Genomic DNA, 12,607 nt, shown 5'->3' on the forward strand with positions numbered 1-12,607 from the left:
ACCATCAAATTATTTTCCTTCCGTTGAACATATTCAAAATAATGACTGAATCTCCACCCGTCGAAACTAGCTTTCTGCTGCTGGGAACCTTCCTCTGAAAAAGAGCTTGCCGTTGTTGACGCTTCCATTTTTTCCAATCTGTCTTTGCGGGTGCTGCTCTGCTGCCGGCTGCCAGGTGTCGACCAATCGGTGATGGTAAATGATACCTCGTGCCAAACCCAGATCAATCACTGTTCCATTCACGCCCCCTTCCCCTTCCCTTCTGTTCTCTGTGTTGTGTGCGTTGTGTGTGATGAAGGTGCTACTGGCAAATGTAACGCAAGTAACTAGCTCGGGAAAACTGTAATAATATTACCATTTTCAGACGAGTAATGCCTTACACTACTAGTTACTGAAAAAAGTAATGTGAAAAAACATGACATGGTGAGAGTTACAGGCAGAGGAGAGCCAGGGGTTAAGGCTGAGCAGCCTGCTGAAGCTGCCTATCCCTCTGCCACAGGTGGGGGTAGGCCGGCAGCTGTCGTGAGAAACAGAGACACAGAAAATCATGAGCTGTATGTTGTGTGTCTGCCAGGTTTTGCTCCGCAGGATTCAGCATGCTAGCATTAGCTTTTTATCTTCAAGATAGGGTTGCCACCTGTCCCGTAAAATACGGAATCGTCCTTTGATTGACAATTAAATGTTGCATCCTGTATTGCACCAATACGGGACGCGATTTGTTCTGTATTTTCATGAATGTCCAATACACATGTCTGTCACACCAACATCAACACTAAATCTAACAATAATGAACAAAATAAAATACAGGAAATACTAAGGCCAGGAAAATTGTCGTGGCGGGATCTACGCAGTAGAATATGTCAGCGAGTGTTTTCAGTGATGCACGGAGGGCTGACTGACATCAGACAACATACATCAGGAGAGCAACACTGCAGGCACGTAAGAACACAGAAGACCCAAGCGTCAGTGTCACAGTTCTTCATACCCCAATCATCTCCTGAGACTGATAGGGTATGGGACATTATGTCATGATTGATTCAATTTCCTATCTGGTTGTGCTTTTGCCAGAATATGTCAGTGCATGGGCATAGCGTATTTTAGTAGGCTATTGTGGTTTGATTGATTGTTTAGGATGCAAGGAGTAACAAGAAGTACATGTGGAAAAAGAAGTAATTCATTGAGGAAGAGAGGGAAATCTGTTGACTGTTTAAATCTGGTCACCTCCACAGACAAGAGAAACAGTTTCTGATCAACCCAAGACTGTTGAAGGAAGGAGTAATGTTTTGCACTTTCTTTTTTTTGTATTTGAATAAGCAGCTAAACAAGTTTCCAAGTGTTTTTGTTGTATTTTCCTCGTTCAGTAAAAATGTCCCCAGGATTCACAAGAGAGTCCCTACAGCGAGAGCAGTTACGCACTTTAAAAGTTACATTAAGTTCTCAGTTTATTTCGTTTATATTTTAAAAGTTCATTGTTACACACTTCACACAAACAGATCTCCTTTAGGTGCTAGTGCTACTGCCATGTGATAGATCATACAGTATCTCATTAAATAGGTTAATTGATCGTGCAATAACTAAGTTGTGTGCATATGGCACTTTGGTACTAAGATACACCTGGTGGTGCAACCTAGACACATCTTCAGTGATGTAACCGGGGTCACGGGGTGTTTCGGGTCTTACATCAGACACCCTCGCCCAGGTGACCCAGTCGAGGGTGATCAGGCCCCAACTTGTGTCCAGGTAGTGCACTATACCACGCGTCCCCCCTCCTCAACCAGACCCAGCAGGAAGCCCTTTCCGCAGCTTCCATGATGTTCTTCATGGCTCTTCATCTGTGCAGTCCGCAGATCCCTAAGAGTCCCAGGACCCCATGTAGAGACTGCCCTGCAAAGTCCCTGCAACCCACCTCAATGGGCTCGCAGCGGGCCTTCCACCCATTCCTCCGACACTCTGCCACCAGGTCAGCATACTTGGCCTTCTTCCGTTCCTGAGCTTCCTCCATCCGATCTTCCCAGGTTACCGTTAGCTCCATCAGCACCACCTGCTTGCTTGCCCCGGACATCAAGACCAAGTCTGCCGCATTGTTGTTGTTGCAATGATGTCTGGGAATCTCAACTGCTTCCCCAGGTCGACCAGTAGTTGCCAGTCCCTTGCTGATGCAAGCAGGCCTCCCTGGATCTTCTTTGGGGGCTGGGGCTTCTCGCCTGCTCGAATGAAGGTGATGGTATGCTTGGTGGGGTGAACCCATTTGCTGTTATTGATGCCAGTGCAGATGGTGTCTACTACTGTCCGCAGCACTTGGTCATGACGCCAGCGATACCTTCCATCCCCCAAGGCCTTTGAGCAGCAGCTGAGGATGTGCTCTAGAGATCCCCTTTTCTGGCACAGTTGGCAAGCTGGTGAATCCACCAGGCCCCAGGTGAACAGGTTGGCAGGGCTCGGGAGAACACTGTACACTGACTGGACTAAAAACTTGAAGTGGTGTTGCTCCATCTTCCAAAGATCAGCCCAGGTGATTTTATGGCCCGCTGAATGTTCCCACTTTGTCCAGGCCCCTGCCTGGACATGCCCACCATCCTGCTGAAGCGAGCTTCCTCCATGTACTTCTTCCTGGATAAGATTCCACTTCTCCTTTACGCTGGCCTTGCTGTAGCTAGGTTTTGGGTTGCTACCCAGCCCGGCCTGTCCAGTCCCCACTGTGCCCACCAACCTTGCCTCCGCCCTTTCCACTGCATCCTGGGCACGCCACTTCCGCCCCGTTCTGACCTCTACCCCTGCTGAGGAGACCATGATGTCGGCGGAATCTCTGTAAAGCAGGATTTCTCTGGCTCGGGTGACCTTGAACTCTTCTGTCAGACTGCTGAATGGCAGCTGTAGCTTGGTGTTATGCCCAAAGAGTGCAATGCTGCTTAGGCTCTGTGGCAGGCCCAGCCACCTGCGAAGGAGCTGGCTGATCTTCCTCTCAAAGCCCTCCACGATGGTGAGTGGGACTTCATAGACTAGCAGCGGCCAGAGGAGACAAGGCAGGAGGCCATGCTGGTACATCCAGGCCTTGAACTTCCCAGGAAGCCCAGACCTGTCCTGTTTGTAATATATTTTCCTCATTGTATGTTAAATAGGGATGCACATAATTACGGCTTTATGTAGCGTAATTAACAGCACTTTATATGCAACAATGTTGCACAATAAAGAATGTGTTCATTGGCAATAAAGCATTTCAATTTCATGACTAATTGCTTTCTTGATCACCCCTTTAATAAAAACAGTGGCACAAAATAAAACATACCACTGTTGCGAGCGCCCCACCCCACGGGAGTCGGGACCGTGGTGGTCATGGCCCCGAGGAACTGTGGTGGGCGTCCCTTATTTTCATTCCTGAAAGGTGGCAACCCTACTTCAAGAAGAAACTCACTGGAAACTCAAATTAGTAAACTTAAATCTCTGCAGGTCTCTAGATGAGTTGGATATCAGCTAGAAAAAGATATAGCACTTTGCTCACATTCAAGTCACAATAACTTTTACCAGCAGAGTGTAACTCCACAAGAACTTTTCTCCATCCATGCTACTTAATGACACAGGAAGTACATGAGCTTGCTAGGCTTTGGCCTGAGGATTTTGTTAGGACCCAAAGATGCAGACCAGAGACAGAGATATAAAATAAATACAATTTAGTTTAAACACAAGTGGAGTAACAAAAAACGCACTTACAAGGAGTTGATATAAAAACAACACAAGGTGCATTCAAAAGAAGTGGAGAGAAAACTAAGGATGCTCTGATGAAACAGGCACACACTGACACAAAAGAAGACACTGAAACACAAAAAAGCACTCAATAAGTGGTATTCCAAAAATCAGTTAACACTAGCAACTCAACAAGTAGAGGAGATATTGCAGCGTAGTACTCACAAAACACAGAGGCACCACCAGGGATTCAGGACAATCCGGCACAGGTAGAAGAGAGCTCTCCCCTTTTATTCTGTGCCTTAATCAGGATCATGTGTGTCAGATGAGCACCTGAAGAGGCAGAGCTGGCTACGTAGAGAAACATCCAGCTAGACAGACAGGAGAACAGACAACACTGGGGAACAGAAAAAAGACATACAGTAATAGGAATAGAACAGGTCTGTAGGATCGGAACAAAGCTGTGTCTATATGTAGCTGCTACACAGACATGCCTTTATTTCTAATTTTATTGTTATAGTATATTGCACCAAAACTTAGCAGCCTCCCTGTTTTCTGATCTGCTCCGTTTTAATGTGCTGTTATAAACTCAACACCTACTCCATGTTCACCTGTTGTCTTATTTACTTCCAGTCACCTCTACTTTGGTTATTTAAGAAAAACAAACAAACAAACAAAAAAAAAACAGCGGAGATAGTGAAGAAATGTGGATAGTGTTTACCTTTTAACCATTTTCTTGTATTGACTGCCTAGAAGGGGTAAAATTTCCCATATTCTGTCGTTTCAGGGCAATCTCCTTTGTTTGTCACATTGTCCAGCTGAACATAGTTTCTTAAAATGCACACGCGCACACTCACATTTACTGACTCATCACACAAAGAGCTGTGTCACGGCCCTCAAGAAGCTCACCAGATGAAGCTGATGGCTTGATGCAAAGTAACCACCATCTCACACTGAAAACAGGAGGGGTGACTGTGGAATCAGTATTTTGAAAGTAAAAACATGATTTGTGATTTTTCACACAAAATTATGAATAACCACATGTGGGGAATAGACTGAGAGCTGCTTACAAGGGGCAGTGTTATCTGAAAGATAGCTGGAGGATGGTGGGGCGACGTATGTGTGTGCGTTTGCTCTTGTGCAATAATAGTTGAGGGTTGTTTGGGTTGAGTGTTGTAATTGGGAAAACAAACTCCAGAGTGTGTTCACTAACAATGTCTGCTGTGTGAACCATAATATGGAACAGAGAGAGGGAGCTCATCAGACTGAAATTATTTGCTTGGATAAAGACAGCACTGTGCAGTCTAACACCGGCTATACAATAAAGGGTTAGACTGATGAGGCAGTCAAGTATGGTATGGACATGACAAGGACGCACCAGACCAATGAAAGCTCCTGCTGGTGGGTGATGTACATGGGAGGTTCTTCATTATGGCTCAATTATTTTCAACATGCCAGCCGGGCTACAAATTTTTTCACATTACAATAAAATATGTTTCTGGAAGAATTTTGGGTGAGAAATAGGCAATATAGTAATTGGCAAATTTCATCAGCGCCGCAGAGTTTGACAGTTTGATTTGATTTTTGCAAGTGTGTTATGCTCATTTGCATAAAAAAGGTGACTGCTCCACCAACTCATTGTGCTGTGTCCGTCACTGACAGCATGCCCTTACGCAACAAAAATATATTTCTCAATATATTATGTAGCAATATATTTCACGTGTATTCACATTTAGTAAATTTAGTAATATATCATGATGTATTGTAAAACAATATATCTGTAAGTGATATATTGTGGCATATATGAAAATGCCACAATGCCAAAATACTGCAATTATTGCTGTGTTCATATATTGAATAAATACATAGACCTTCTCACAGCAAGAAGGTCGCCGGTTCGATTCCCGGGTCGGGCCTTTCTGTGTGAAGTTTGCATGTTCTTCCTGTGCATGCGTGGGTTCTCTCCGGGCCCTCCAGCTTCCTCCCACAGACCAAAAACATGCTCATTAGGTTGACTGGTGACTCTAAATTGCCCTAGGTGTGAGTGTGAATGGTTGTGTGTATGTGCCCTGCGATCGGCTGGCGACCGGTCCAGGGTGTACCCCGCCTCCCGCCCATCAACAGCCGAGATAGGCTCCGGCCCCCCCGCGACCCCGAAAGGGATAAGCGGCATAGAAAATGGTTGGATGGATGGATACACACACACACACACACACACACACACACACACACATAGCTAATTATCACAATCTTTTTATTTCAATTTTACACAGTGTCCCATACCTTCTTTGTTATTGGGTTTGTAGTAAAATGATGAATCCATCAACGAGGGATAGGGATACTGTGTGCATATGCAAACTAACTCATCTGCTTGTACTTAATTCTGTTGTTACCTCTCTCAAAATCCAAATAAACTCTCTTACAGTATCTCTTATTGCATTGAATTATGGTCTACTTAGTTTTGTTTGCAAGTTCTTCCCTGTGTAATGGTTCAATGTTTGGTCGTCTAGAAAATTACTTGATTTTGAGAATGGTGTCATACCTGACAATTGCTGTTGATTTGATTGTTTCGATTTCGCTCTGGTAACAAAATATTTGTATCTGTTTTCAAAGACCAGAATCTGTCAAATCTAACACAGTAAGACACATGCGCACACACGAGGCACCCTTTCATCCCCTACAGCCATTCAGAACAGGGTCAAGGGTACAAACTTTGATGGAGCTATTGTTTGCCTGTTGTCTTCCAGCAGAGAGAAAAGCCAAAACTATGGCCGACTTAAGGTCTCCTGCCAAAGCTGTCTTTCTCTCCAAGGACATGACCAGACCAAGTGCCAGCAGGCATCAACTCAGAGAACATATAGATGATTTATGAAAGAAAAAAAAAAGAGACGTGAAGACAGTAGAGAAATGCTAACCCCAGATGTCATAAACCCATGCACTGAACTATTATTTGTGACAGGTCTGACTCACTGCTGCTTTTAATTTCCTCAAGTTCTCCTGCCAGGTTAAATATCTTGGTTCGGCTTCAGAGTACAAAAATACTATCCAGAATTAAATTGACCTATGAAAGGTTTTTGCATATGGCCTGTCCTTTTTGTGACTGAAAACAACAACAACAACGACAACAACAAATTCCCAGTATGATCTCCACTATAAAATCAAGAAAGATGTGTTTTCAATGCATGGTATGGCTTGGCTTGCTCGGCTCACATTTGGTACCAGGTACTTTCTCAATGTAACTTTCCACTGCAGATACGCCTTCAAGTGTAGGTGGGATTCTTTTCAAATTGTCATAGTAAAGTCATAGTCATAGTATAGTATAGTACAGATGCAGCAGCCTCGAAATTCCCCCCCAGGCCAGAGGCCATCCAGCTCCCAGCCGGCTCACAGCCAGCTACCAGTCCCCCCCTCCTCTTGGGGGTGTGCCCAGAATCCACTATAAACACGCCTCTTCATTCAATTGCAGGGTGTCACCAGGAGACGGCGTGTCCCTCACAGGAACACATCTCAAGGGCAAAGATTTTTACTCCACTACATTCATCTGCTTTAGTAGGCTTATTTGTAGTTAGGCAGTCACAGTTACTCAACTATTTTATGTTGATTATTTAGATCAACTTAGAAAAATATTTCTCGCACAAAGTCTTAAAAAAGTCTTAAATGTGTGTTTCCATCAGCCTGTTTTAATGCATATTTTCGATTTGCAAACAGAAAATTCCTAAGTTTTTCTCTTACAATATACTGTATGAACGTTTTTGTGATTGTTACGATCAAAAAAAACAAACTCATGTAAAAAAGTTGTATATAATCACTTCCTATATGATAATAACCATACTTCACATTACAGAACCAGTCGAAAAGATTCAGTTCCCGTCTTAAAAAAAAACAAGTTTTAAGTTGAGAGTACGAAACATCGGCTCAAAGTTATGAAATTATGTGGTGGAGATTTGGCGCAGTTGGTAGAGCGTCCGCCCCATGTATGAAGCTCTCTGCAGCGGCTACAGGTTCGATTTCGTCTTTCAGCTCTTTGCTGCATATTATCTTCTTCTTCAAAAAAGTTACAAAATCATTCCTGAGTCATAAAAGTGATGTAGCTTTACAAAACAGCCTGTGACTCCAAGAATAAACAGGCTCCATCTGTTTACATAGAGTTTGCTTTTGATAATTATCAACAAAAATGATGACCTAATTTTACTTTACATGCGCTGGAACAGCGACAGAGCTGCAGGAGCAGAGCGCGTCATCTGGAGATTCAAAGGTTGCCTACGTTTTCCGTAACAGGCGCGCGGCTCTCGGCAAAAATAGACCAGGAAGCGGCCAGTAGACAGTCATATTAGTATTGGTTGAATATGCGCTAATTTTTGCGATCGCAAGATTTCCTGGTCGGACTGATAATATACATTTTGATGCATGAGGGAGGTGGGAAAGTTGGCTTATCCATAAATGTAATTAAGTGTAATGGAAACATTTAGTGAAGTCTATAAAGTAGCCAGCGACACAATATTAATATCTGTGGCACAAATTGATTTTTAATTACTGGAGGTACGCGCTCCCCTCAGCCCTCCACCTATTTTACTGGCCATAGCTAGTCTGTGGGACAGTGGGGGCTGGGAGCCTGTTTGGCAGGCGACCATCCAATGAGTTAGAACAAAGGATACACTGTAATGCAAATAATGACTTATAAAGACACGAGAACATCATGACGCCCGTGGTGATGATGCGCGATGTGTCAGTGAAACTACAGGTTTACTCAGCTCTGAAATGTGCCGGGAGTTAATCGCTTCAAATGCACAAATGCAGTGAAGTTCACAAACCACCAACAGTTTATAGAATAGAATGGACTGTCTATCAGTGGCCATTAGAGCAGCTCTCTAATAATTAAAATAGATGTCACACTGTGCGGAAGAGCTTAATAAGTTAACAAGAGATTTGGCCACGACAGCTGAAACAATGAAACAATTGGATTTATACTTTATCTAAAATCGGGCTGAAATGTTGCATGCCACGGATTAGATAGATATAGAAATCATCATCTGAGAAATAGTCATGATACTGATTTCACTGTTTCTTGGCCGTTTTCATGTGTGTGTGTGTGAGCTGATTGGCCAATAAAAACATCCTCCCGTCCCTCCCTCTTCAGCGCACTGTAAATGATTTCTGTCCAGTAATATACAGTACCCACACATACAGAAACTGCGTATTGCTGGTCGCCGCATCAAATAGCGACCCGCAAATCTAAAATACGCTACAAACAGGAAACCCACCAACTGAAAAGCAGAGTGGCTCCGCGAATCAGGCAGAGTATTAAACATTTAACTGTTTAGCAGTTCAGAATGCTAGAAAAACGCGACGCACAACTTCTGTTATTCATGATTTATTTTCTGGGCACAAATCACTCGGCACGCAGAGATGCGCTGGGAGCCTCTCCAAAGGTGGAGAGAGATGTGGAGGAAAAGGCAGGATGGGCAGATGAGCAGATCCAAGAAGTTTGTGAATGAGCACTACAATAATGTGGATGATTAAGCATAATTATATTTAAAAAACTGCACAGGGTGCTCTACTAGACAAGCAGTTTTTCTTACAGCAGTGGAGGCTATGTGCAGATCTAATGAACGACTCAGCAAAGCTGACACGATAATAATGACTGCTCCTCCTGGTGGACTGATCGAGCGAGTGCAGGTAGTTTCCGCAAATGGAGCTTAGGGGCGTTACGAGTTGGCCCCGCGCCGATGACGTCATCGCGGGGATCTCATTACAGTCACGAACCCGCCTACTGCAGAGCAGGGACCGGTCACGGACCCGCCAGGGCCCCAGCATGAAATTAGGGGAAATTCGAGGCCGCTCCATCTGTATAGTATAGTATAGTATAGTATAGTATAGTATAGTATAGTATAGTATAGTATATAGCTTTTTTAGTCTGATAACCGCTCAAAGCACTTTTACAGCGCTGCGTTCACCTATTCACACACACATTCATACGGTGGCTAAGCCACCTGCTCATAATGAGCATTATCCATTTACACACACACACACACACACACACACACACACACACACACACACACACACACACACACACACACACACCAATGACACATCATAGAGGGCAATTTGGGGTCATCATCTTCAGTCTGACACAAATACAGGAAAAGTGCAGGATGTTGTGTGTTATAGCACAGAGACAAGAGTTTTGGAAGTCATACACTGCAAAAGATGATATGACTAGTTGCTTTATGTCACGCAAGTGGTAATTCTGGTTATGATTCTCTGTCCAGCCAATGTTTTCAGTCCACCTTTTAGTATTAGCTCAGCTCGCTTGGAATATTGACCAAGGTGATCCCAAAAAATTAAGATCATGGAGACGCATCCTAGAAGCAGACCATTTCATTTCATTTCATTTCATTTCCAAGATGGTTATGTTGACACTAATGGCTAATTTTGAGAAAGAACTATGTTTGCAATACTCTGCTTCCTGCTGTTCTGTGGTCTGTGGACAATGCAGGAAAAAAAGTACCATGAACTACAGATAACGTTTGACTCAGAGATTCACAACTGATTATTTGAATCATCAACATGTTAAGGACAGCCCTCACAATAGATTGCCAGCCACAGTAGCTCACCACTTAGATGCAGAAGTAATCACTGTACTGTCACTGTCCAAGCTTCTTGTCAAAATTCTGGCATCACTTATCACTCAAATATATTTGCTACTTTCTGGTGTGAGCAGGCACTAAGACATTCATGTCCATACCATTTGCCAGGTACCCAGGAGGTCTTTAGTATTTTGATTAGTGGCAATTTAAAAACACAATTTGCTGCTGGTCCATCTCTTTATTTGGTTTGTAGTTCAGTCAGTCTGTTAAATGACTTCAGTCATATTGCAAGCTTATCCCGTTCACCTCTGAGCTGTGAGTATAACTTTTACTGCAGCTGTTGAGCATTAAGTGCCATTTTGGATTAACATCCCCATGCATGGAACAACCCAAATTGGCTTCTAGTGCTGGTTGTTTGCTGTGAAGGAGAACACATCACTCAATATGATGACACCATAGAACATTATGCGTCTTTTCTGCGACCAATTGTATCTCCACCAATCAATTAGCATGCAATAGAGCATACCGATGGATTTAAAGCACCATTATGTGAGGAACACTGCAAAGCTACTGTAAAGCCACACAGAGCTTGCTTCTTTTCACTAAACAACTCTGAACAGTTTTGTTCAGTCTTGTTTTCTCTAATTTTCACTTTCAGCACTCTGACATTGTGTCTCAGTTTCTGTCTGGCTTCCTCACTGTTTACCTGACCAACCGTCCTCCTTTTTTCCTTCCTCTATGCCCCTATTTTCCAGAGTGCAGTTCTAAACTATGTTGATCAATGAGAATGAGCCATAAATCTAAATGGAAATGCAGCCAATGCCTTTTAGTCTGTAAGTGGATGTATTTTCCCAGGTCTCTAAAAGCACAGCCAGGTGAATTATAGGATCTGCCGGGCTCTGTTGCTCTGGGAGATCTGCCTGGCATACTGAGCAGGCTGATAAAATGCCACAAGTACTGGACACATGGCATCATTTGCATTGGTAAGTGGACAATCACACAAAGTGAGAGGCATGTATGACAGCAAGACAATAAACATATGGTATTGCGACCTGCCTACATTCAAAACTAGCACATACAAAACTTGTAATATAGATGATGTTTGACCAAAAACAAACACACACACACAAAAAAAAAACGTGTTGAACCAAGGTAATACTTCTAAATACTTCTACACAAACAAAGGAATAATTTCTTTGATTACATTAACAAAATCACAAAAGGGGACAAATTATTGAGGATTTGATGTAGACAGTGCTCCATAATGTTCTTTAAGTCAACAGCTCACAAAACTCCATTATTTATTTATTTATTTATTTAATTATTTATTTATTTTTAAGGGAGACTGAGTAATGTCTCCTTGGGTGACAAAAGGGTACATCGTGGTTACTGTAATTTCTTCAGTCACTTCAATTTCTTACTAAAATATTGAATTCCTCGTATGTGTAAAATTGTACTTGGCAATGAAGCTTTTTCTGATTTCTGATTCTGATTTCTTTTGAACACATATGGCTAAAGGTGCTTCTCTTTGGTAAGGCATCCCATGGCAGATGGTAGTGATGGTGATGGTGATGATGATGATGATGATGATGATGATGATGATGATGATGATGATGATACTCACCTGGATTTCCAGGTTTGGGTCAATCAGTCTTAAGTAGAACAGAGTCTTTGAAACCGTCAGTTCTTAAAAGAACTGGCAGTTGGACCTTGCTATGCAACTCAGTGTTTTGTGTTGTTGGTTGTCAGGCACATCAGCTTGTTCAACATTGTTGCAAATATGTTCAGTTCCTTTTGTTTACTTTTCATGTCCTAAATCCTCTCACCGAATGCCTGAAGGGGTTTTCACACTCAACATCATAATCAGATGTCATAGCAGCTTTTGTTCTTGCAGAAAAGGAAAATGCACAGTGTTTCCTCATTCCAGTCGCACTTGCCACAGCTTTAATTTTGCTCCAACTGATTTCACATTTGAAGCTGTCCGGAGTGTGAGGTTCAGCTCTCAGAGGTACTTGGTAATGTCCACCATGAAGCCCAAATCACACAGCCTCTTAGCTATTGGCTCGCTCACCACAGAACTTGCCTACACAACAATGTCTCTGTCAGAATGTTGGTCTTGTGAAAGCTGCTTGTTGGGCATCAAAACTCTGCCAAAGAGCATTAACTTTATCCAAGGACATGTGTCTGTGCAGTTCATCAAGTTTAGCATGTTTCAAGATTTAATGACACTTAAAATATTTAAATGTATTTTATTTCATTGTTGTAAAAAGGTCATTCATTGAAGAATTACCTGACTGGCTTGATCAAATGGTCTTGTGCATGGGCTGTATATGGCC

General features: G+C 42.8%; 1 pseudogene; it reads right to left on the reverse strand.

The window, feature by feature from the left end:
- Positions 1–1,681: 1,681 nt before the first annotated feature.
- On the reverse strand, positions 1,682–3,105 carry LOC139331748 (uncharacterized; annotated as a pseudogene).
- Between the last annotated feature and the right edge of the window lie 9,502 nt (positions 3,106–12,607).

The sequence above is a fragment of the Chaetodon trifascialis genome, chromosome 5 (assembly GCF_039877785.1).
Source record: "Chaetodon trifascialis isolate fChaTrf1 chromosome 5, fChaTrf1.hap1, whole genome shotgun sequence".
NCBI classification, from domain to species: domain Eukaryota; kingdom Metazoa; phylum Chordata; class Actinopteri; order Chaetodontiformes; family Chaetodontidae; genus Chaetodon; species Chaetodon trifascialis.